We start from the raw sequence: 23139 nt of genomic DNA on the forward strand, positions 1-23139 counted from the left end.
CTTTAACTCAGCATAAAGCCAAGTCATTATTTTTAAGCAACTTCCATTTTCCATGCAGTCTGTGTGCTACAGAAGACTGCCGGATTAAGAGTCTTTATGTGGGGCTGCGGATTGCTTTGGTCGGGCGTGTCTTCTGGGCCCCTGCTTTTCCCTCTGGGCTACTGAGGGCCCTTTGTACAGAAAAGCCCTGAACTTGGACCCTCAGGCCTTGCTCCTGGCTCTGGGGCAACAGGTCCTGGGATACCTGAGAAGGGACTGGTGACTCACGCCTGTAATCCTCGCCACTCAGGATCCCAGTTCAAAGCCAGCCCCAGCAGGGAAGTCTGTGAGGCTCTAATCTCAAACTAACTACAAAATCAGGAGGAAGAGGAGGAAGTAGAGGTGTGGCTCAAGTGGTAGAGCACTAGCCTTGACCACAAAAGCGAAGGGGAAGCTTCTAGGCCTTGAGTCCAAACCCCAGTACCAGTACAAAAAAAAAGCTGGGCACCTATGGCTCACGCCTGTCATCCTAGCTGCTCAGGAGGCTGAGTCTGAGGATCGTGGTTCAAAGCCAGTCTGGGCAGAAAGTCTGTGAGACTCTTCCCTCCACAGAATCATAAAAAATTCAGCAGTGGTGCTATGGCTCAAGGGGTACAGCGCTAGACTTGAGCAAAACAAAAAGCTCAGGGACGGTGCCCAGACCCTGAGTTCAAGCCCAGGACCAGCACCCAAAAAAAACCCTGTCATCCAGACCACAAACCCACCTTTAGTCTCCCTGCCTTACTGCCCTCCCTCAGCGCCTCCAAAGGTCTGCTCCTGCCCCCCCCAGGGGCTTCTGCACCCCCTGCCCACCCTCACCCCCCCACCCAGCGCCCCCTGCCCTCGGCTCTGGGAGGCTGACCTAGCCAGCCTGGCCTTTAGCCGCCATCTAGTGGCCACAGATCTCCCTGCAGGGAAGGGCGGGCAGAAAGCAAAGAGGATGTCAGGGACTGTGTATTTGGGGCCGACTCTGGGCTCCCCACATCCGAAAGGTGCTCACCTTCCTCTCACCAGGAATCCAGGGGAGAGGAGGACCCAGGGGCCCGCCTGGCAGGTGAGCAATAGCCAGAGGTCAGGCTGACTCTCTGAGGAATCAGGGGGTGGGGGCTTGCTCGGACCCTGGACCCTGCAGCACACCTGGACGCTGGCGCTGCCCCCGGCCTGCCCGCAGCCACCAATGTGAAGGCCTGGCGGGTGGGGGGGTCTGTGTTTGAATCCCGACTAGCACAACAGATGCCCAGGTCGTGTGGCTTAGAGAAACGATACGTATTGTCTCATGCTTCTGGGAGGCTGACGTTGAGCAACGAGGTGCCCGCAGGGCTGGCTCCTGCTAGAGGCTTTGGTGACGGAGCGGAGGGGAGGGCTGGCCTCCTCTGGCTTCTGACGTTGGTGACAATCCTTGCTGTCCTTGCCACTTTATTTTTATTTATTATTATTATTATCATTATTATTGGCCAGTCCTGGGGCTTGAACTCAGGGCCTGGGCACTGTCCCTGAGCCTCTTTTGCTCAAGGTGAGGATTCTACCACTCGAGCCACAGCACCACTTCCAGTTTTCTGGTGGTTGATTGGAGGTAAAAGTGTCACAGACTTTCCTGCCCAGGCTGGCTTTGAACCATGATCCTCAGACCTCAGCCTGGGATGACAGGCGTGAGCCACCGGCGCTGGGTGAGAAGTGCAGTTAAGGCTTCACAGAAGGTGGAGCCATTGGACGAGTGAGAGACGCAGCCACGTTTTGTTTTGTCCCTCCAGCGGCATCGTGGGATGGAAAACATCCGTGTGTCCGTGTGCGTGCGTGCGTGTGTGTGTGTGTGTGTGTGTGTGTTGTGTAAACCATGAAATGAAACATTTGAACAACAACCAAAAAAAAAAAAAAATGGGCTCCTGTTCTGAGAACATATTTTCGAGACAGCTTTTGTTCGGAATTCAGGATTGCCTTAATCAGCAGCAAACACCGACCAGGCCTGGGAAGATAAGCAACACTCACAGCCCCGAACACCACCACAGCAATTTTCTCTCTGTCTTATTCTCACTCTCAAGACACCTTTCTATCTGGAACACGGTTCCAATTTCCAGAAACAAAAAGCCCTTCCATGTTTCCTGTTCCTCGTTGTTCTGTGGCTCCCTGTCTTGAGAGAAAACTAGGGGATAAACATTTGTCCAACTCTCCATGGGTCTTAGACCCCATAAACCATGCCACCCAGAAGAGTGGGGTTTTGGATTAGGCCCCAGCGCAAGCTCTCAGAGCCCCGAAGCAAACCCAGACATGGGAACCAACATGGCTCAAAAGAAAAACAGGTGGGAGATGCAGAGACACGGACAACCAGATCTGCCTGCCACCTGGGTCCCATCCTCCTGTCTCCCAGAGGCTGCAGGCTACCTGCAGCCTCATTCAGTCCCAGGCTCAATTACCCGGTCCGTGCTAAGGGCTGTACTTTCATTCACCTCATAACAAGTGCCCTTCTGCAGGCCAGCGTGTGGCTCTGGCTTAAGACGCTCCCTTTGAATCTTTCCACCATGGGACTGGGGGGCCTGGTGGAGGACCTTTCCCTGCCTTTGGGTCACAGCTGCCACCCCCAAACTGGGTGATTTGTTAAGTCATGGTGACAGTTGGCCCAGGGGTCGTCTGAGCACCCAGGACCTTAGAGGCGGACAAAATACCTCTAGTGTCACTTTCTCCTGAGTCCTGCTCCAATGGTAGAATCAGGGTGTGTGTGTGTGTGTGTGTGTACACGTGTGTGCACGTGTGTGCCAGGTAGGACTGGAGCTTGAACTCTGGACTGTCCCTGAGCTCTTTTGCTCAAGGCTAGCGCTCTACCACTTTTACTTCCGGCTTTTTGGTGATTAACTGGAGATAAGAATCTCAGGGACTTTCCTGAATCACAATCCTCAGATCTCAGCCTCCTGGGTAGCTGGGATCACAGGCCTGAGTCACGGGCTGACATTTCCTCTGACTCACTCACAGCTCTGGGGCAGCTGGAACCGGCCCCCGGCTGGCGGTGGGGTCAACTCGGCTCCATCTGCGTGAATCAGGACAGCCACCCGGGGCACAGACTTCACAGACGGAGGACGCACCAGAAAGATGAACAGAAATGGGACAGGACAGACTGGCCGCAGGGTGCATGCAGGCTGTGAACTAGGCGGCCCTGCTTAGTACCTGCCGCGGGGACTGAGGAGGCTCAAAGCAGGGAGGGGTGAATGGCCTCGGGGTGACCAGGCCCTGCAGCCTGAGCTGAGACTTCCGGCCATCATACAATCGCGCACCCTGGCCAGGAAACTGATGGGAGAGGGGAAGAAAAGACTCAGAAAGCGCCGACGCAGCGTGCAGTTTGTGACTGTCGGTGCTGCAGAAGAGCAGGATGTGGGAATGATCCAGGAGCACTGGCAGAGCCAGGCAAGGCGTGTAACTTCCAGGGTCTGCTGAAAATCCACACAGCAGGCACGGTGGGTGGACAGCATGGGTGGCCTCGGGTCACCGGCTTCCGGGCTCCCTGGGCTCCGAACCCTAGGGACACTGGCCTTTACCGTGGTGCTCCCGAGGAAACCACCATTTCCTGGACGAATGTCCTTGCTGATAAAGGTCAGGTGGGTGAGAGTCACCAACTGTCACTGCACAACATCACCCCCGCCCCAAGGCAGCTGGAAAGCTGGGGACGATGACAGCCAGGATGGAAACTGGGGTTGGAACCTGTGTGTGTGTGTGTGTGTGTATGTGTCCATCCCTAGGTGGCAGGTCTACACAACACAGCCAGCCATTGCTTGAGATGGACATTACACTCACAATCTCTCTCTCTCTCTTTTTTTGTTTTGTTTTGTTTTTGCTCAGGCTGGTCTAGAACCACGATCCCTGGATCTTTGTGGCTACGATTACAGGCTTGGACCCCAATGCCTCCAGTCCCTAAGACAGCAAACACAAGAAAGAGCCTGGTTGGAAGTGGCGCTGTAGCTCAAGTGGTAGAGCGCTCGCCTTGAGTTGAAGAGCTGAGGGACAGCGCCCAGGCCCAGAGTTCAGGCCCCACGACCGACAAAAAAAACAAAAAAGAAAGAGCCTGGTTGGCTAGCAGGACAAAGGCCCCGCCCACCGGGGGCCTCTGCCCCGCCCCTGGCTGTGAGCTCACAGCACACGGGCTCCTGGTAGCTGTGGTATCACAGCTGCGGGCCCCGCACTTGGCAGCACCCTGCGGTCCACTTGCGATCGCCTCTGGGTTAGGGCAGGGTTGACCCCTCCCTCCCTCCCCCTCCCCCCTGGCATCTTGAGACCAAAGGCAGAGGTCCTGTAGGCCGGCACTGCTCCAAAGGAAGCAACCCCGCCCAGCCGCAGCGGCCTCCTGAGTCCTGGCGTCTGACTTGTTCTCCTCAAGCCAGGAAGGGACAGCCGCCTGTCCCGAACTCCTCCAGGGACGACAAAGGCCTCCCAGGCCCCACCCGTGCTGGTGTGCTTCCTTGAGCCACACATCTGCTCCCCCTGCCCCATCCCCAGAGAACCCACGCCGGGAGCCTGCAGACACCATGTCTCCTCCGCCTGCCCTTCGCCGTGTCTCCCTGCGTGGCACACAGGGCAGGTGGCTGGCTGGTGGGTGGCACCCCTGGAATTGGAACCCAGTTTGGATTCTGATGTGTGATACAGTGCAGAGCACTGCTCAGAGGACTCCTTTACCATTGCTGTACCAAAATGGCAGAGGCTGGGGACCTTAGAGAGAAGAGGTTCCCGCAGCGCTCCCTCCCAGAAGGCCTGCTACCAACCTCCGTCCAGAGGAGGGCGTCAGGTGGCAGGGGTGCCTATGGCAGTAGCTGAGCCGCTGTGTGGAAGAGACCAGGGGAAGGGCGGGGAGGGGGGCACCTGGCTCCGCCACTACCATTCTTCTGGACATTAACTGGGACCCCAGGAAAAGGCTGTCATTCCCATCACCCTCAGGTGGAGCTCCACTTCCGGCTTTCTTGCGGCTCATGTGGAGATCAGCATGTCCCGGACTCTCCTGTGCACCTCCTGAGTAGCTAGGATGACAGGTGTGAGCCGTGACAGCCAGGAGCCAGCTGGCGGCTCAGAAGCTTGTGGTCAGGATGTGGGGGCTCTGGGGCTGTGGTAAATGCTCCCCCCGACACACACACAACATAGATCCAGGGATAGGTATTTAAGCTCCACGGTGACAGGAAATTTAAGGAACAGTTTTGCTATCAGCTGCCTTGGTTCAGCCTGGGAAAAGCAAACAAGGGCATTTCTGCCCATTCCCACCCCCCAACTTCCCACCTTCCCCAACCACAGCAGCCTCAGGGAGATGGCCTGGGCAAATGCCCCCAACCATTATTGATAGGCCAGCTTCTGCTGGTTCTCCTTGATTAAGATGATAGACCAGAAAGCCAGTGGAGAGCAGGCCAGATAAGAAGCAGGGCCCAATGTAGGGTTTGGCCCCTGCAATGGGCAGTAGTCTATCTGGGAGGTCAGGGAGCTAGAAGTTGAAAAATCTTCCCCATTTCTCATCCGCTAGATGACTTACCCTTTCTGAACCTATTAAAAACAACAACAAACAAAGCCCAGCACCGCTGAGTTTAGTAGCTCACAACTGTAATCCCAGCTCTTGGGAGATGAAGGCAGGGGGTTGTGAGTTCAAGGGACTCCGGGACTACTTGGGAAGCCCTGTCTCAATCAACCACAGGAGCAAATCAACCACGCTCATTCTCAGGCTCTAGGGGTGTTTTGAAACAGGAGCCTAGGCTTTGAAGTTCAAGGCTAACAGAGAGAAACAGCGGGAAGCCTGAGGGCAGAGGGCGTGGCTCAAGCGTGAAGGCACCCACCTAGCAAATGTGAGGCCCTGAGTTCAAACCCCAGAACTACTCCAAAAAGGGAAATCCCCAGGTGGCAGCTACAGCCCCCAGGGATCTGTCAAACCTGTCCCAGGAACGCGCATATTCAGTTCTCTCTGGTGACAGCGACAAGCTGGCTGGCAGGGTCTGAGGCTAGGCCAGTGTCTGCCCAGCGATGAGATGTGGGACCAAAATGCCTCCAGCTCCTCCCCGCTCCCATAAGACTGGGAGGAGGGAGGGCTGGAGGAGCCCGGATGCACCACGCATCCTCACCACTAGAGGGCACTGGTGGAGCATCATCCCTGCTTCTGCTCCTGCCAACTCTGAGAACTGTGTGTCTCAGAGTTGGGCACCAGATGCTAGCTCCTCAGGAGGCTGACGTCTGAGGATCGCAGTTCAAAGCTAGTGTGGGCAGGAAAGTCCGTGAGACTTTTATCAATAATTAACCACAAAAAGCCAGAAGTGGGGCAGTGGCTTAGGTGGTAGAGGGCTAGCCACTAGCCTTATGCATCAAAGCACCTAGGCCCAGAACTCAAGCCCCAGGCCTGACAAAAATAAATAAATACCAATGAAAGGCAGGTGCTGGTGGTTTACTCCTCTAACCCTAGCCACGCAGGTGGCTGAAATCAGCCTGGGAAAGAAAGTCCGTGAGACACTTATCTCCAATTAACCTCCACAGAAGTGGAACTGTGGCTCAAGTGGTAGAACACTAGCCTCAAGCACAGCCCCAGACTTCAAGCCCCAGTACCAAGGGGGAAAAAAACTGTGAAAAACAGGGCTAAAGGTGTAACTCAAGTGCAAAGCCCTAAGTTCAAATCCCAGTACTGAAAACAACAGCAGCAGCAAACAGAAAACTCTCTTAACAAGATGTCCAGCTCCTGGGCTTCGGCCTCCCTCCCAGCTGAGGGGGATCGGTGGTGGTCTGTGTGGTCCAGGGCTTCGGCCTCCCTCCCAGCTGAGGGGGATCGGGGTGGTCTGTGTGGTCCAGGGCTTCGGCCTCCCTCCCAGCTGAGGGGGATCGGGGTGGTCTGTGTGGTCCAGGGCACGCAGGCTGGAGGCTCTTCTCAGAGGGCCTCAACGTCTGCGCCATCACGTGACTGCAGTGCCAGCCCGAAGCCACTCAGGCTGTTCTCAAACCTGTTAGTGCCAGTTGAACTTGTTCTAGGAGCGCACAATTCAGTTATTATGTAAACTGGTAAAAGAGGGGGAAACAAAACAGAATTGCTGCTCCCACCCCCAGACAACACCCTGGGTTAAATACTGCAGACATACTGAAACTTGCTGAACAGGGTGTGAGCAGAAGAGCTCTGAAGAGGGGGGCGGGGAGGATGGTGGAAACCCACGGGACTTCTTTCTTACCTTGCTGGAGTGTGTCTGGAAGACAGACAGACAGACTGAAAATAAAAGACCTTAGGACTTGGAGTGTCACTCAGATGTGGAGCTGACTACAAACACACACACGCACACACACGCACGCACACACGCACACACACACAAACACACACGTACACAGACACACACGCACACACGCGCGCACACACGCACAGCCTGACACAGACGCACATGCGCGCACGCACACACGCACACACACACACACAGACACACACATACACAGACACACACGCACACACACGCGCGCACACACGCACACACGCGCGCGCACACACGCACAGCCTGACACAGACGCACACGCGCGCACACACACACCCGCACACACACACGCACACGCACACACAGCCTTCATTTTGCATCCAAAGACTGGTGAACTTTATTTTTTATTTATTTATTTTATTGTGAAAATACCGTACAGAGGGGTTACAATTACATGGGCAAGATAATGAGTACATTACTTTCGGGTCGGGTCATGGGGCCTGAGCTCTGGGCCTGGGCGCTGTCCCTCAGCTCTTCAGCTCAAGGCTAGCGCTCTACCACTTGACCCACAGCGCCACTTCCGGCTTTTATCTTTTTGCTTATGTGGTGCTGAGGAATCGAACCCAGGGCCTCATGCATGCAAGGCAAGCGCTCTACCACTGAGCCACCTTCCCAGCCCCGAGTATATTTCTTTTCAAGCATTGTTGCCTCCTCCTTTGTTTCCCCTTCCCATCCCTGCCCATCCCTCCCCCTCCCCCGCCAAAGTTGTAAAGTTCGTTTTTTCGACATAACGACTGTACATCTCATTGCTGCAATGTGTCCACCTGTATCCCTATTTAAATGATTTGGTTTTTTTTCCTTCCCCTCCACAAATTATACCAACATCAAATACAGTGAAAGCAGGGGTTATACCGTGGGGGAGGTTTTTCTTTATTTTATACTAAAATCAAATCTATGTAGTATCTGCTCTGTGTGTGTGTGTGTGTGTGTGTGTGTGTACCTACTACTTTATTTTTGCTGGTCCTGGGGCTTGTACTCAGGACCTGGGCGCTGTCCCTGAGCCTCTTTGTGCTCAAAGCTAATACTTTACCCCTTGAGTCACAGCACTACTTCCAGCCTTCTCTGAGTAATTTATTGGAGATAAGAGTCTTGGGGAGGTCTGGGAAGGTGGCTCAGTGGTAGAATGCTTGCTTTGCATACATGAAACCTTGGATTTGATTCCTCAGCACCACATAGGTGGAAAAAGCCGGAATTGGCACTGTGGCTCAAGTGGTAGAGCGCTAGCCTTGAGCTGAAGAGCTGTGGGACAGTGCCCATGCTCAGAGTTCAGGCCCCACGACCAACAACAACAACAAAAAAAGTCTCACGGACTTTCCTGCCCAGGCTGGCTAATCTCTAGGATTACAGGTGTGAACACTGGCACCCGGTGAGCCTAATACTCTTGCTTAGCTTTCTTTTTTTTCCGTAGGTCGTGGGGCTTGAATTCTGGGCCTGGGCGCTGTCCCTCAGCTCTTCAGCTCAAGGCTAGTGCTCTACCACTTGAGCCACAGCGCCACTTCCAGCTTTTTTCCTTTTTGCTTATATGGTGGTGAGGAATCGAACCCAGGGCCTCACGCATGCAAGGCAAGCGCTCTACCACTGAGCCACCTTCCCAGCCCCTTGCTTAGCTTTCTTAAGGCTGGTATTCTACCACTTGAGCCAAATCTCCCCTCCAGCTGTTTGTTAGTGAAGTCTTTTGGATCTGTCTGCCTGGGCTAGTTTTGGTTGATTCTCCGATCTCAGGCTCCTGAGCAACTAGGATTACAGGTGTGAGCCACTTATGCCTCGCTCTGTTTTCATTTAATCTAATCCTAATGATTGATTCAGAAAGATTCTCTAATAACACACATTCCCAGCCCTGGGGTGGCTTGGGTCTGCCTCCAAGCTGGGCCACGGACTCCTTTGCAGAGTTGCACACTTGGAATCTGGGGTGCATGAATGAGGCCTTGCCCTGGTAGCCACTTAGGAACTTGGGGCCCAGAGGCCCCAAGCCACAGACAAAAACCACTCATAGGAGTCTGGTATAATGGTTTGGATCTAAAACGTCCCCCAAGTCCAAGTCCCCAGGGCAGCAGCAGCAGCGGCCCTAGGAGGGGCTTTGGGAGCTGATTGGATCATGAGCGCTCCAACCTCATCAATGGAGCAATCCGTTGGTGCAGTCACAATTGGGTGGTTATAGCAGGAGCAGTGCAACCTAGTTGAAGGGAGTGGATCCTGGAGGGGGGAGGGGTGCCCTGTCTCTCCTCTCCTCCTCCTCCCTCCTTCCTGGCCCCCAAAATGACCGTCTCCTCTGCCACACATCGTGAGGCTCAAGGCAATGGAGCCAGCTCACTGGGCCAGAAGTGGAGCAGGTGACCTGTAAGCAGACAGAGGGGCGATCTTACATCTCCCTGGGCCTGTCATTATCACAGCAAGTCCCTTCCCGGTGGAGGGTCAGACCCAGGGCAGCACTCCCGCTGTCTGCTCGGGCCACAGAGCTCTGTGCATTGGGTGCCTTGTTAGCTCCAGCTGCTTTGTCCTTCCTTCCACCTGGGGCGGGGGGCGGGGGGGGGGGCATTGGATTTGGGGCAGAATGACTTGTGTTTGAAGCCGCCTCTGCCACTTCCCGGCTGGCTGCTCCTGGGACAGTAACTTGGCGTCTCTGGAGCCCCAGATTTCTTTTCTGCTAAAATAACTAAAGCGATCACAGGCTCTGTGGCCTTCAGGGGCTGCACGAGGAGGTCGGGGCAACTCTCGCTCGGCACCAGGCCCCTAGCAGGCCGTTCAACAGGACGCCCCTTCCGCCTCCGCCCCTTGGGACCCCCTCTACCCTCCACCCCGCTGAGCCATACCTCGCAGGCCGCGGCCCCTTTAAGACCATCTCGGAGGACTCAGGTGGAAAGTTGGCGGCGACCCTCTAGCCGCCGTCTCGATGGTAGGCCCTCACTTCCGGCCGGAAACGGGTGCCGCTTCCGCCCGAGGCCGCGCGGCGCCAGCGCGGAGGGGCCGGGGTGGCGCGGGGCGCGTGGACCAGTGTGGCAGGCTAGAGCCCCTCGGGTGACCCGGGCCCCACGGCGACGGCGGCGCGGCCCCGAGCGCGCGCGGGGACCCAGGTAGGGCGGGGCGGGGGGCGCGGGGGGCGGGCGCGGGGGGCGCGGGGGGCGCGGGGACCCAGGTAGGGCGGGGCGCGGGGGGCGCGGGGGGCGCGGGGACCCAGGTAGGGCGGGGCGGGGGGCGCGGGGGGCGCGGGGACCCAGGTAGGGCGGGGCGGGGGGGGCGCGCGGCGGGCGCGGGGACCCAGGTAGGGCGGGGCGGGGGGCGCGGGGGGCGGGCGCGGGGACCCAGGTAGGCCGGGGCGCGGGGGGCGCGGGGGGCGCGGGGACCCAGGTAGGCTGGGGCGCGGGCCGGGGCGTGGGCGCGGGCCGGTGGTCCGGTGAACGGCTTCCGGTGTGGCTGCGCCGCAGCCCCGTACCCGGAAGCCCGACCCTGACCTAGAGTAACCCCAGGCGGCCCCCGGGCGCGCGTGTGCAGTACCAGGTGTGAGCACTCTGGCAGCCGTTTGGTGATCATGTATGATACTGCGAACAGGCCGCGCCGGGATCCCAGCCACTCGGGGGGCTGAGCTCCGAGGATCGCGGCTCCACGCCAGCCCGGGCATCGACCCCAGGACACTTCCAGTTAACCCCCAAAAAGCTGGAAGTGGTGCTGTGGCTCAAGTGGTAGAACGCTAGCCTGGAGCAAAAAACAACTGAGGGACAGCGCAGGCCCTCAGTGTACGCCCCAGTGTTAACCTATGCACGCGCACACACACACACACACACACAATGTAAAGCTACATTGGTATCATTGGTTAAGCAAACATTTGCTGATGGTCTAGGTAGGCCCCGTGGCAAGCGTTAGGGTCACTCTTCAACAGAACAGTCGCGGCTGTGGTTCTCACAGAGTAGCAGTGTTCAGCAGGAAACAGTCAGACTGTAGCGGGTGTAATTTAAGCTGAAGTAAGTGCTTTGACAAAAAGCACAGTCCAGTAAGAGTATGTGTCACCAGAAGCCTGAGGGAGACTGGAAAGCTCTGGAAAGCTGTACATGTGCAAACACCCCCAGCGGCCCAGCAAGGGTGGCCGCTGGAGCAACCCCGTTGTGCCCAGGTAGCAAGCCCAGGGCAGTGTGGAACAGCACTGTCTGGGGTGCCGTCTAAGGAAGGGTGACTCGGGAGGATTTTGGTTTAAGAGTAATGGGATATTATCTTGGGGTTTAAACATACTGATTTTATCCAACAGAGCTTTTTGCAGTGGTAGGAGTGGCTTATGTGTGTGTGTATTAGGTGTTTAGAACACCAGGGAATGGACTCTGTCTTAGGTGGTCAGCTCCAGCAGCCATCAAGGAAGCAGTGACCTCTTTATGGGACTCAGCACCCCACCGCCCTCTCATTGCCTGCCTGTACTCTAGAAGAATCTATACTAAGCCACCTTACCAGCCCAGGATCTTGTCTTTTTTTGGAGATAAAAGTTTCACTGAGCTTCCTGCCTGGGCTGGCTTTGAACCACTATCCTCAGATCTCAGCCTCCCGAGTAGCTAGGATTACAGGCGTGAGCCACCAGCGCCGTGCTTCTGTGAGACTCTTACCTGCAATAAACCACAGAAAACCGGACGTGGCGCTGTGGTTCAAGTGGTAGAGCACTCACCTTGAGCTGAAGAGCTGAGGGACAGTGCCTAGTCCCAGAGTTCAACCCCACAACCAACAAAAAAAAAAAAGAAGAGTGGTCCTTGGTGGGTATTAAGGTCTTAGAACCTGTTGTAGTTGTCATCAGTAAGTGTGGTGGGGTAACAGGGTGCCCCCTGAGGGGTAAAGGCTGTTGGCTGAGGAGCAGTGGCAGGAGAGAGTGAGGCTGGGCAGGCCTTCATGGGGCTGGGTTCTGAGGGCTGTCCATGGCTGAGGTCACATTTATTGAGACAGCAGAAAGTTTTTGAGCCGTGATGTTCAAGCATGTGACTATTCCTGAGCTCAGACAAGCCTATAGACTGGGGAAGACCAGGGGTGGGTAGAAGGGTTCTCTCACAGGGCAGGATCCTAGAGTACCTTGCCTGTGACATCCAGGTAAAAGGTGGACTGTGATTGGCAGAGTGTTTCCTGTGCCGATAGTTTCCCATGTTGGCCCTTGGTAGTGTGGAATGAAAACTGATGGAATGTACCTTTTTTACAGGTCAGTTTGCCCGGAGGTCTGTATGTGCTGGAGAAGTCCTACTACCCTGGTGTCTGGAAATGTCAATGCTTTGGCCTAGACCTTCCAGGTCTGTTTGGTTTTTTTTTTTGTCAGTTGTGGGGCCTGAACTCTGAGCCTGGGCACTGTCTCTCAGCTCAAGGCTAGCGCTCTACCATTTGAGCCACAGCGTCACTTCTGGCTTTTTTTGCTTATGTGATGATGAGGAATTGAACCCAGGGCCTCATGCATGCAAGGCAAGCACTACCACTGAACCACTTTCCCAGCCCTGTCTGGTTTAATTCTTACCCACATGCTTTTTTATAAATAAACAGAATCTAACCCTAAGGAGTCTGTTCCTACTCTTATTTTTGTGCCAGTCTTGGGGCTTGAACTCAGGACCTGGGTGCTGTCCCTGAGCAGCTTTTGCTCAAGGCTAGTGCTCTCCTAACAATTTGAGCTGCAGTTCAGCTTCTGGAGTTTTTAGTAGTTTATTGAAGATGGAGTCTCATGAACTTTCTTGCTTGGGTTGGCTTCAAACTGCAATTTTCAGATCCCACCATCCTGAGTATCTAGGATTACAGATGTGGGCCACTGATGCTGGCTTTCTTCCCACTCTAGAGTTTCTTGCCTAGAGACCCACAAGAGGGTGGGTGTGGCTGCCATCTTTGGAGGGTGACATGCAAAACCATTTGAACAGCTCTGTGGGAGCTGTGGGTGGGGCAGGCACTACAGGAATGTGAGCTGTTGAGCGATGACTGTGTTGGGGTCTCCAGGAACCCAGATACATTCTGGCCAAATACCTGTTTACCTTGTTTTCGGCTGAGATTCTCTGGAGGAATCCTGGGGGTGCTAATGCCACCAGGAAGGGGCCTGCTTGTCATCAAGGGATCCGTTTTTGCCTTTCCACATTACACTGGATCATTGTAGGAGCACCGACCCTCGTCCTCACTTGCCGGTCTCCACAAGGAGGGGAACGGCCTGTGTAAGGCTGAAAAATCTTTGGGTGCATGCCGGGACACATGCTTCTCATGCAGCCGTCTGCCCGTGTGGATAGTCTTGTGTGGCCCATAGGGATGTTTAAGTAATGCCCAAATTGCCTTTCTCTGTAGAGGTTCCCCTCCCCCGCAAGGATTTGTGCAAAGTGCCTAACTTCACATTAAGATGTGACAGACATTGAAAATAAATAAGCATGGATCACAGTTTCTAGGATGGACAGCTTTGGTGGCCAGGTCCTGATTCATTCTAGGGGCTGGTGTTTTTCCTGCCTGCCGAATGTGGCGTTCTTACCTGGCTCCAGGCCCGAGGTTTCTGAGCTTGTTCCATTGGCTTGGCGTTATAATCAGGTCATTAGGTCCTAGGCCCCTCAGCAGAGGCAGATGGTTTGTGGCATGCACTCTACTTATAGAAAGTCATGGAGGCTGGCCAGCCCTTCCGACAGCTGGAGGAGCCTCTGGCTGGCTGGGATGTGCAGTGATGACCAGGCCACCCCCTTTGCATCTGCTGAAGGGCTGCCCCAATGGCTTCTTTTTTTTTTTTTTTTTTGCTGTCAAGGCAAGCACTACCGCTTGAGCCACAACACCACTTCTGATTTTCTAATGGTTAATTGGAGATGAGAGTCTCACGGACTTTTCTGCGTGGGCTGGCTTTGAATGGTGATCCTCAGATCTCAGCCTCCTCAGTAGCTAGGATTACAGGCGTGAGTCACCAGCCCGGCTCCAATGGCTTCTTAACTATCTCTGCCATGCTGTGTCTTTATTACACCCACACAGTACTAGGGACCCTCAGATAAAAGGATGGAAGTCAAGCCCCCCTCGGGGAACCCCGAGGAACTTGTAAATAGTCCTCAGCTACCAGCTCTGCCCTTCCCTCTCCTGCTTCTTCATGGACTCTACCCCTACCAGCCTCGATGGGGTAACTCCTTTACCCCAGAGAACACATGCGTGTTTTAAGATAGCTGTAGTTAAGCTGGGTGCAGGTGGCTCATGCCTGTAATCAATCCTAGCTACTTAGGAGGCTAAGTTCTGAGCATCTCGATTCAAAGCCAACCCTGGCAGGAAAGGCGTGAGACTTTTTTTTTTTTTTTTTTTGGTGTAATAAAGTTTTATTTTTCCAAATGTACAGCTGATTGGATCTGTTCATGCATCTTCACAAGCAGCGGGGGCATCTCCACCTTTAGTATTTCTAGAGTAAATTACTTGAGCTCTGTGCTTTGAGACTAACTTGATAAGTCCTTGACTAAGCAGCTCCTGAAGGGCTGCCCTGGCCAGGGAGCCACGAATCTTCAGCCTCTCAGAAACCACAGCAGGGGTCATGAGCTTACAGTTCGGAACTTCCTTACAGAGGACGAGGTTGTGGAGCTTATCCCGAACTTTGCCTTTGGACCTCTTCTTGGCCTTGCCCCAGACTTGTTTACTGGGTCCTTGTCTTTCTTGGCCGACTTCCTGGCATCTTTCTTCTTCTTGTCATCCTTGGGCAGCATCGCAAGGCCTGGAGAGCGGGAGAGACCGCTGTGGCTTCGTCAAGATGTCGGACAGAAAGCCTGCGTAAGACTCTTTATCTCCAATAAACCACCAGAAAACCAGAAATGGTGCTGTGGCTCAAGTGGTAGAGCACTAGCCTTGAGCTGAAGGACAGCACCCAGGCCCAGAGTCCAAGCCCTACAACCAACAACAACAAAAAAAGATAGTTGTAGTAAAGCTGGTGGCTCACACATGAAAGTCTCATTACACAGGACAGGAGGCTGAAATCTAGAGGATCACAGATTGAGGCATGCATAAGGTCCCAAGGTCATATTCCCTCTCTCCCCTCCCCCTCCCCCACCCCCGCAAAAAAAAAAAGAGCTGCAGTATCTGGGCACGATGGTGGTGGTACATGCCTGGAATCCCAGCTACTCAGGAGGCTGTGGACCAGGAGGGTGTCGGTCTGAGCTGCCAGCCCAGCCTGGAGACGTTATCTACAAAACAAAGGAGCTGGAGGACCCTAGAGGGCTCACTAATGCCAAAACCAAAACGAAACAGTACATTCTGTGTCCTAGGTAGGCCTGGCCTCTGACATTTCGTTCCTCCGGATTATGTAAGAGGACTGAAGTGGGTGGAGCCGTCTTTCTAAGAGTCTGTTCCTTGTAAAACGTTCAGGGTCAGTGGGGGACACCAAAGATGTGAAAGTTGCACTGTAGAGTAAGCTATGGCGGGAAGACCCTGAACTACTCTCTCTGCCCACTAGAGGGCGTAATCCTTCAGGGCTTCTGTAACTTCCTACAAAATGGGATATGGGACTAGGCTGCAGTGGGCTCTTGGTCCCCATGCGAGGCTCCTGGGGGGCTTGTCTTGTCCCCAGGCTGCTGAGCCCCTCCCTTCCGCTCCCATAGCAGGGGCCAAGCTCCTCCTCATGCCAGCTGATGGGATACTTGTTAAGAAAGTTCTTTTGTGTTGGTAAGGAGTCCAGTGTGGTGGGTACCAGCCAGCACGTGAATTCTGAACCAGGCTAAGGAAGCGAGGCCAGTGCCGTTGGCAGTTGGGGGCATGGGGGAGTGTCCAGGAAATGCCTAGCAAGGTGGCAACCTTTATCAAGGTCCTACGGTCATGGAGACACAGGCAAAAGAGGCACCAATCCTTGGAGCAGCCTCCTCCTTCCTGTCTCTGCTTTCCAGGTAGCTGTGATTATAGACATCACCGTACAGGTCTAACAAGAAGGGTTTTAGAGGGAGCCAGGCTATACCTTGTAGGTCCTAATGGGTTGAAAACTGTATGTGTGAGGGGGTGAGCTTTTCCTCAGCACACCTTGGAGAGCTTCCAGTGGAAGCCTTTCTTGTTTCCGTGGGAACAGATACCCCGCTGAGACCTGGCACAAGTGCACGCGTGTGCGCATGTGCGCGCATGGATGCATGGGCGTGCATGGGAGGCACTGTCTTGGCCACTGTAGGACCTCCCTCTTGGCAGCAAGGTGAGTGACGTGGGACCAGCAGTGTGGATGGGGCAGGGACAGATCCTGGGACAACTGAGGGAAGACAGCCAGAGCCCCCTGCCGCCGTCTCCAACTCCTGTGCGGTCCTCGTACCTTTTCACTCATTCCCACTCCATACCAGCTCCTTGACGGTGACACACACACTACGCCCACTTGGCTTTTCAACAAAGAGGACATTTGTTTGTGTCATTTGAATCACTGTTTAAGTTGCTAGCAGGACTACCACAATAAAAAATACATTCTTGTATAATCTTTACAAGTAGAAGCCTGTTCAGGCTTTGCATGGGTCACATAAGACAATTACTTGTTCTGTTTTTGGTTTTTTTTCTTCCAGATCAGTTGTGCAGCTACAGCAGAAAACTAGTTGTGTTCTTGCAAATATGATTAAAGTCATGGGAAGGTCACTTGTCCCCAACTGTCAGCTATGGAATTATGTAATGGTTATGCAATGTTCGCCTGCAGCCACCCTGGGCAAAACATTTACATACATTAGCGTAATTGATCAAAGCAGGACTGCTCTTCCAGCAGGGCCCCTCTTCCCTCCACTTCCCCCCAAGGCTGACTTCTTTATTCTTTACTTTGCAGTACTGGGATTTGAACTCAGGGCCTCAAGCTTCCTGAGCAGACACGCTTACCACTGCACATGTAGCTCTTACTCTTGCTGGTTATCTTGGAGACAGTGTAGCTCCCTGCCCGTCCTCCTATGTTAGGCTTCCCAGTCGCTAGGATAGCTCATGTGCCACCACATCCATCTCTTCCTTGAGAAGAGGTGTCAAAAACTTTTTTCTTCCCCAGGTTGCCCTTGAACTGCGATCCCAACAATCTCACCCTCTCTAGTAGCTAGGATTACAGCTGTGAGCCCTTGTGCCCGGCTCCTGTGGATTTCCTCTGGGGACTTGGTGGCCATCTTTTCTCCAGTTGAGTTTTGGGCAAAGCTCGCAGGAGCTGAGTGCTTTTCTGGCACCTTTGCTGTGAAATGTGGGTAGTGGGTCTGACTGGCACCATCTTGGCATCTTGGTGGATGGTGGGGACTTTCCGAAAACTGAGGTGAAGTCCCGTCCCCAGGTGATAATGTGCCAGAATTCCTAGAAGCAGGGGTGGGCCTGCCAGGCCTCGAGTTCCCCGTGGCCCTGCCCCTGGCCATGGGCCTGTGTGGCCCAGCGCCGCTGCCGCCACTCCCGTGCCTCCTGTCTCCTGACGCCTCGGCTCACCCTGGCGGCCCTCTTCAGCTCTCCATTAGAGGTGATCTGCTTTGTTAGGATGGTGTTTCTGCTCTGCTTTGTTTGTTCTGGGGCTTGAACTCTCGGTCTGGCACTGTCCCTGAGCCTCCGTGCTCAAGGCTGGTGCTCTACCACTTGAGCCACAACCCCACTTCAGGCTTCTTCTGAGTAGTTTATTGGAGATAGGAGTCTCATGGACTTTCCTGCCCAGACTGTCTTCAAGCCATGATCCTCAGGTCTTGGCCTCTTGAATAGCTAGGATTACAGGTGTGAGCCACTAGTGCCCAGCCTCTGCTCTTTCTTTGTGTGTGTGTCAGTTGTGGGGCTTGAACTCTGGGCTTGGGCGCTGTCCTTGGGCTTTTCAGCTCAAGGCGAGCACTCTACCACTTGAGCTACAGCGCCACTTTCGGTTTTCTAGTGGTTTATTGGAGATAAGAGTCTCACGGACTTTCCTGCCCGGGCTGGCCTTGAACTGCGATCCTCAGATCTCAGCCTCCCGAGTAGCTAGGATTACAGGCGTGAGCCACCGGCGCCTGTCTAGCTTCTGCTCTTTCCTTACTACCCTCATGGCTCAGTTTCCAAATGGTATTAAGTACATTCAAGGCTGCAGGTTTGGCGGGACATGTGTCTGCTTGCGGTCTCTGGCTTTCTAATAAGGACTCCCAATTCAGCCTCAGAACATGGCTTCTCCATCTCACCATCCACTTCCCATATGACAACTGGTGTTCTGGCTCCGTCCCGTAACCCTGTGCCCTTTCCGCACCAAGAGTTACTATCAAAACAAAACAAAGGCTTCACTTGATTTGTTTGGTCTTTCCTGTTTCTCCCGTGCAGAGCTGTCTGAGGAGAGGCCGGAGGGGCTGTTTCCACCCCCTGGTCCTCCGCGGTTGGCTTCCTCTCTGCTGCGCATGGCCCCAGTCTCCCTCTTCTGTTGCAGCCGTGCTCAAGCGTTAAATGCTCATACTCCTGCCACCACCAGCAGGAAGTTCCTCCTGGGTCTCTTCCTTGGTTATTCTGTGTTTTCCCTGGCTGGGCTTGCTCTGACCTGGTGGCTCTCCCCCATCTCCAAGTGGCCTTCCAGCCTACCTGTACTGTATTCAGTATCACCACAGGATGCATTGACCCACCTGCTTTCATCTTAGATGCATGAAAGGGAGCTTTCTAGACAATTCCATGATAAGAGTGTGGAAAGTTCCCTCACAGACTTAGGTGCAAGGGGCCTGGCCCCAACACAACCCAGAAGCTCATTTCTCAAATGAAGGTATATAATAGGAAAACATAAAAAAATCTGGGTTATCAGCCAGCACCGTGGTTCTCTGGGCGGCTTGTTTGCAGTTCAGTGAGAAGCAGAGATGAGCGGGTGGACAGACATCCTGCTGCTTTCTTGGTAAGACCCAAGTGTTGGGGAAGCAGAACAAACACCAAGGTCTCCTCCTGGCCCAGAAAACCTCTCCACAAAGGTCAGGGAGGAAGAAGACACTTCATGACTGCGTAAGCATCAAACGTGAATGGAGCCTCACGGGCCACGGAAGGAACTGCAGAGACAGAAACTCCCCGCTGCGGGCCGGGTGGCCAGGCCTGTGCGGTGTGTCACAGGGCCGGTGACAGCTGAAGTTGGGCCCTTGTCTTCCCAGGAGACGGCTTCTTCCTGGGTGACACACTTCAGAGGTGGCTCTGAGTGGTGAGCCTAGGGGAAATGTCTTCACCACCTAGACCATCACTCAGCTTTGTCAGCCTCGTTACTCAGAAGGCTGAGCACTGAGGATCATGATCCAAAGCCAGCTGGGACAGGAAAGTCTGTGAGACTCCTATCTCTAATTTCCAGAAAACCAGAAGTGGAGCTATTGCTCCAAGTGGTAGAGAGCAGCCTTGAGTGCCCAGGCAGGCCTGGAGTTCAAGACCCGGTACTGATGTGCAGGCGCGCACACACACACACACACACACACACACACACACACATGTCTGAAAAGGACAGAGTGGGAGTAAGGAAGGCTCTTCTCACATTCTCCTTTGCGTTTGAATTTGTGTCTCTCTACACATGTGATTAGCAAAGCAGTAGCTTCCTTGGAGACAGCTGTGTAGACCATTTCTCAGAGTCCCTGAATCAAATAAGGAAAGCCGAGTCTGTCAAAGTCACCCCAAACCTCTGCTGGGCCCACCTGCTGGAAAGGACATTAGCTGCCTGTCAAGCAGGGACTGAGCATTCCCGACAGGAAGTCCAGCCCTGTCCCATGCACCACACCGGGCACAAACAAGGTCACAGAGTAGGTGTACCTAATTATACCCTGGGCCGGAACGACGGTGGTGTCACTGAGCCTGGGAGCAATGGCTTCCAGGAAAGGTAGGGCTTTTGTATAGACCTGTGTCACTGGGCGCTGGGGAGGAGCTCTGGGCAGTACCAGCCTGTGTGGGGTTTTCACCAGACTGACCAATGGTTCAGCTTGTGGTTTTGCTGCAGGCCTGAGTAAGCAGCCCCATGCTACAGAAGAACCCCAGTCTCCATTTCCTTATTTGTGAGATAAAAATGTGGGCCATACCAGGAGCCAGTGGCTCACGCTTATAATCCTAGCTACTCAGGAGGCTGAGATCTGAGGATCATGGTTCAAAGCCAGCCCAGGTAGGAAAGTCTGTGAGACTATCCAATAAACCACCAGAAAACCAGAAGTGGCGCTGTGGCTCCAGTGGCAGAGCGTTTGCCTTGAGCTGAAGAGCTGAGGGTCAGTGCCCAGGCCCAGAGTTCAAACCCTACAACCAACAACAACAAAAATGTTGGCCATGTTTGCCAAAGGGTGTGGACTCCTCAGAAGAGCAAAAAGCAAGAGGCAGGGAGCAGTGGAGGGGGCTGGTGGGCAGACTGCCTGCTTAACATGCATTCTGCCCTGTGTTCCATCTCCAGCGCCCACACACAGTGAGACATTCCTAAACTCTTCCCATGAGAGAGGCTGGGGATGCAACACAGCCCTGGGGTCAGTTCCCAGCATCAAAAGAGAACTGAAAATGACTTCCTGAGATCAGGCAAAAGCTGAGGAGTCAGGGAGATTAAAATTCGTGAATAGGGGGCTGGGAAGGTGGCTCAGTGGTAGAGCGCTTGCCTTGCATGCTCAAGGCCCTGGGTTCGATTCCTCAGCACCACATAAGAAAAAAGCTGGAAGTGGCACTGTGGCTCAAGTGGTAGAGCACTAGCCTTGAGCTGAAGAGCTGAGGGACAGTGCCCAGGCTCAGAGTTCAGGCCCCACGACCGGACCCAAAAAAAAAAAAAAAAAAAAAAATTCGTGAATAGCTGGGTGCTCACGCCTGCAATCCTAGCTACTCCGGAGGCTGAGATCTGAAGATTGAGGATGGAAGCCAGCTCAGCCCAGGCAGGAAAGTTCCACAAGACTCTTTATCTCCCACTAGCCACCAAAAACTCCAGAAGTGGAGCTGTGGCTCAAATGGTAGAGCGCTAGCCTTGAGCACAAAAGTTCAAGGACACTGCAAAGGCCCAGGATTCAAGCAAAAATAAAAACTAACTCTTTCTGCCAGACAGGAAAGGGGAGAGGGGAGGGACGGGGGCAGGGTGGTGGACTTGGAAGTAGGCCCTGTGGGGAGGTGGTTTGGGGAAAGCTTTAGACAGACACTCAATGTAGGGACGTCAGATTTAGCAAATGAAAGTACAAGACGTGCAGCTAGATTTGCATTTCAGATGAACGATGAATAATTCTTGTAGCTTTCAGTCCTAAATGTGGCAGGAGGCGCACCTATATTTAAAACATGTTTCTGAGATCTAAACTCTAATGGGTTCATTTTATACTTTAGCTGGCAGCTGTAACTCAGTGGAACCTAAATGATCTTTGAGATTTTGGCCTGAGGGGCCTGGAGGGTTCCCACTGCTGGCAGCCATCCAGGCCTGAGTGGCTTACGTTGTTCCCCTAAATAGGAGGAGGTGGGGGTGCTGAGTGGATCTTACCTGCCCCTCAGGGGGAAAGGGGAGAGGTTAAGAAATGCCCCTACCGGCGTTTTTTTCTGCACAGTTTTGAGGATCAGATTTAGAAGAGCCACACGATGCCCCGCCCACTCATTTGCTTATCATGCTCCTCCCACTGGACGTTAGCGTTCCGCTTGTCTGCACTCCTCAGCCAGACTAGTGCCTGCTAAAGCAGCTTCTCCTTCCCCAGGACTCAACTCGGGTCCAGCCTCGGTGAGAGCCGGGCACAGCGCCTCCTAGAGGCTCTCAGGAATGAGGCCATCCAGGCTGAGGGTCTCAGCTCTCCATCCGTTTCTCTACACCTGGCTCTACCCAGGCCTTTTCACTCCCTATTCACTACTAGGATTTGAACTCAAGGACTCAACCTTGCTAGGCAGGTGGTGTCTCACTGAGCAATGGTTATTCATTTATCTCTGTGTTGGTTGTGGAGCTCGAACTCGGCCTGGGCATTGTCCCTGAGCCTCTTTGTGCTCAAAGCTAGCGCTCTACCACTTGAACCACAGCACCACTTGCGGTTTTTGAGTGGTTAATTGGAGATAAGAGTCTGAAGGGGGAGGCTGGGAAGGTGGCTCAGTGGTAGAGCGCTTGCCTTGCATGCCTGAGGCCCTGGGTTCGATTCCCCAGCACCACATAAGCAAAAAGAAAAAAGCCGGAAGTGGCGCTGTGGCTCAAGTGGTAGAGTGCTAGCCTTGAGCTGAAGAGCTGAGGGACAGCGCCCAGGCCCAGAGTTCAGGCCCCATGACCGGACCAAAAAAAAAAGAGTCTCAAGGGGAGTTTTCTGTCTGGTCCGGCTTCAAACTGTGATCCTCAGATCTCAGCCTCCTGAGTAGGATTCCAGGTTTGAGCCACCAATGCCCCGCTTGCTCTGGTTATTTTTGGGACATGGTTTCTCTTGCTGCTGGGTGTGCACCTAAACTACGAGCCACTTACTTTTTACTTTCCACCATTGCCAGAACAACAGGTGTACACCAGCTTTTCTGTGAGATGGAGTCTCTCGGACTTTCCTACTCAGTCTGGCCTGGAACCTCAATCCTCCTGATCTTAGCCTTCCATGTAAGCTAGAAAGACAGGTGCGAGCCACCAATGTCCGGCTACCTATAGTCTTTGCAGGAGCCCTCTCAAACCTGACTTGTCCATGGCACTGCCTGCCTTTCTGGCTGCTTTCTACCATCTTGTGGGTTCTTTTCCAGAGAAGTTCTGATGAAAACTCTTGACAAAATTAGTGTTAGCAGATTATTTGAGCAAAGGAGGAGATCACGAATTGTGCAGCTCAGGGTACCAGAACCAGAAATGATGAGGGGCCTGCCAGCCTGTGAGCTGTGGGCAGTGAGTATCTGTAGCTAGAAAGAGGTTGAAGAAGGTGGAGAGGAACCCCTCAGATCCTAGTTGCTTGCTCCCTAAAGGTCAAACTGCATCTTTGGGATCTGCATCGTATCTCTCGCTGTCAATTTCTCTGAAGGTCAGATAACAGCTTAGTTTGGCTTGGCTTCAGCACCCCAGGTCCTCTGGGGCCTACCACAACAGATCAGCTAAATCTCTGACCGCCTGTCGACTTTCCTTGTGGCAGACCCAGCCTCCTGC

The 23139-nt window shown here is 54.0% G+C and overlaps 1 non-coding gene and 1 pseudogene across 1 annotated transcript; one reads left to right on the forward strand and one right to left on the reverse strand.

Annotated features, from left to right (window-relative positions):
• The first annotated feature begins 10633 nt into the window (after positions 1–10633).
• On the forward strand, positions 10634–10798 carry LOC122094978. The gene has a single exon (XR_006144982.1).
• A 3681-nt stretch (positions 10799–14479) lies between these two features.
• On the reverse strand, positions 14480–14955 carry LOC122094930 (annotated as a pseudogene).
• Between the last annotated feature and the right edge of the window lie 8184 nt (positions 14956–23139).

The sequence above is a fragment of the Dipodomys spectabilis genome, unplaced genomic scaffold, assembly GCF_019054845.1.
Source record: "Dipodomys spectabilis isolate Male_0828 unplaced genomic scaffold, ASM1905484v1 ptg000329l, whole genome shotgun sequence".
Taxonomy (NCBI): domain Eukaryota; kingdom Metazoa; phylum Chordata; class Mammalia; order Rodentia; family Heteromyidae; genus Dipodomys; species Dipodomys spectabilis.